Source organism: Vespula pensylvanica, chromosome 20 (assembly GCF_014466175.1).
Source record: "Vespula pensylvanica isolate Volc-1 chromosome 20, ASM1446617v1, whole genome shotgun sequence".
Classification (NCBI taxonomy): domain Eukaryota; kingdom Metazoa; phylum Arthropoda; class Insecta; order Hymenoptera; family Vespidae; genus Vespula; species Vespula pensylvanica.
The window spans coordinates 3,351,847-3,354,642 of NC_057704.1; the positions used below are offsets into that span (position 1 = coordinate 3,351,847).

The 2,796-nt window shown below is 31.8% G+C and overlaps 1 long non-coding RNA gene across 1 annotated transcript; it reads right to left on the reverse strand.

The window, feature by feature from the left end:
* Positions 1 to 41: 41 nt before the first annotated feature.
* On the reverse strand, positions 42 to 2,120 carry LOC122635959. The gene is made up of 3 exons (XR_006328815.1): positions 1,635 to 2,120; positions 1,235 to 1,479; positions 42 to 1,170 (listed from the first exon to the last, which is right to left on the reverse strand). It is a non-coding gene; the product is annotated as an uncharacterized LOC122635959 (long non-coding RNA).
* Positions 2,121 to 2,796: the final 676 nt, after the last annotated feature.

Sequence of the window (2,796 nt, forward strand, 5' to 3'; positions counted from 1 at the left end):
AATAAAACGGTATGAAAGATAAGTTTATTGTTATTAATGATAACCATTATATCACTATCATTTCGACTGATAGTGCTAATTTAAATTTAAATTGATAAATTCAAAAACTTTTAAAAAAAGAGATTTTTTAATCTAGTTTTTGAAAAATCAATTAATGTTACAGATTTCGTAATGCTAAATTTAATTAGGCAGATTTTTACGCCTATAAATAATAAAAATCTTGATTCGATATTTCTAAAATCACTCGATGGTATCAGAAGTGTCCTGTCCATTCCTACTCTTGCAAAAGAAGCGATTTTAATAAAGCGATCATTAATAATATCGATCATGGTGTAACATAGCAAATATTGTATGAGGTCATCTATTTCCTCTTCAATATTATTTCACAAGATAATGATATCGTCAAAATATACAATTGTAATAGCGTTCCGAAGGTTATCTAAAACGACATCAAGATTCATTGGAAAGAGGCAGGAGCATTCTAAAGCCCGCACGATATTTTAATGAAACCTCTGTCAAGTATGACGAACACAGTAACATGCTAACAGCATTTATCCATCGGTACTTGATAATATCCGCTATTTGAGTCAAATATACTGCAATACTTCGTATTTCCCATTTCTATCGACTTGTTTCTGTATTTACTGCTTGATAGTCCATAAACATTCGTATATTTTTTGAACAATTACATCGGATTGGATAACGCAGTAGTTCTATCGATGATGTCGGGTGCCATTAGTTGTTGTATTGTTTCCCCCTACTATTATTGCTATTATTGTTATTCGCGATGAAATATTCAGTACAGGTGATAATATATTCATCTGGAGTATTGAATTAAAGAGTAATATCTTCATCTCATTTCTGTCGATATAAACTATCTATGTGAGTTAACTTTTGTATCTTGTTAGCAATTGTATCTCGATATTTGCTAAAAATATTTAACATTTTAAAGGCTTGTTTCGAAAAGTTCTATGAAAGTTCCTATTGTTAGCATCTTTCAATATAATGGGATCTGAATTCACATTCACTGTCGCATTTTTCTTATTAAGTATTATCGATCGTTTGTGCGTAATGGCTATCTCTATAAGATTTCCGTCCTGAATATTTAAGACAATAGAGTGACTATATCCTTGTCATCTTCGTCGCTTTTTTTTCGATTATTATACCTTCCTGCGAATAATAACTTCCGTCGTTATTAGTCATGCTAATTACTATTCTCATCAACAGTACTCACCTCATTTCGATTTCGGAAATTTTTTGCCCTCAGTATTGTTGTCTCCGTCGCTACACTATGTCTTTGTCAGTACCTTTCTTATCAAAACAATATTGTATTGACTATCCTTGTCCTCTAATGTTATGGTATTGTCTTCTAACATTTTTCATTATAGGTTTCATTTGCTTATTATTTTCTCTTTGGTAGGTCTAACACTTATTTGAATGATTCTTTAGCACCTCCTTTTCTCTTCGCTTTTCTCCTCACTTAACGAAAATATTTCGAATGTCGTTATTGGCTATTAGATTTTCATTACATCATACAATTAACAATGGGATATTTTAATTACTGGAATAATGATTACAGGATTTTTTTTCTTACGATGCTTCCTTACGAAACATATTTATTACAGATAGTTTACCTTCCCTTGACTCCGAGCATACTTTCTTGTCTCTCAACTGCTTATTTGCTGTATCTATATCTTTTTCACTTCTTTTTTATTTATACAAATATCGTATTAACAATATTTGCCCTCTAATGTTATCGGCGTCTGTTGTTCCTTCGTAGATTTCATTCGCCTAATTTTCTAAACACATTAGCATAACTTGTTCCATTACCTCATCCATTAGTATTCATATTTGTAATAATTTATCCAGCACTTTTTGGATGTCGATGCGTTTTTACGATTATCCGATTATTAATACATCAAACAAATAACAATGCTATATTTTATCAATCTGCATGTAATTTAATTATCTTAACTTATTCGTTTCATACTCGCCTTTATCTGCCGGTGTAATTCACATTTCTGGTAATTTGTCAAACTTATATTAGAAGTTAAATGATCCTTGGAATATAATACAAGGTATAAAAATTGATAGTTTACTGTGCTTGCTTCGAATGTCTACTCACGACTGACTTGAATCCCAACGACTACACCCTATATTAGTTTTACGGTAGTTTTACGTGTCGCTATTCGCGGTTTTCGTATTTCCCCGCGTAATTTGATTATTACACATGTAGTATGAAAAAATTATAAAAATTCAATCACATCTTGTTTTCTCATTACAATTTCGTTTATCCTTTTTTTAGATGTAATACTTGAAGTATTCCTACTGTTTCAACAAATTCATGTTCTATGATACGAAGTATAAAATAGGATATTTGACTGAATGATTCAAAAAAGTATATAAATATGCCATGAACAGAAATCCGTTCGGTCGAAATTACAAAATTAAATTTTTTTTCCAGAATGGATATTCAACCCCAGTCACCATAAGTGTAAGAAGCACGCTGTTATCGCACTATTCGTATGCATATTATTAATGTGATCAGTTCTGCAATGTCCTGCACTCATCCTCGCTGCGTGTTCCGCTTCGATCATACATCAACCTACTTTCTCTCTCTCTCTCTCTCTCTCTCTCTCTCTTTCTTCCTTTCACTCGTGGATAAAGAATACATTCCCACTTTTGTCCAAACTTAGGCATTTGCCGTCAAGCAGGTAATCTTCAACATTGTGATAAACCGAAAGATAAATCAACGATGAAAAGAGATTCCTGGAAAAAAGGATTTATGGGATTTTC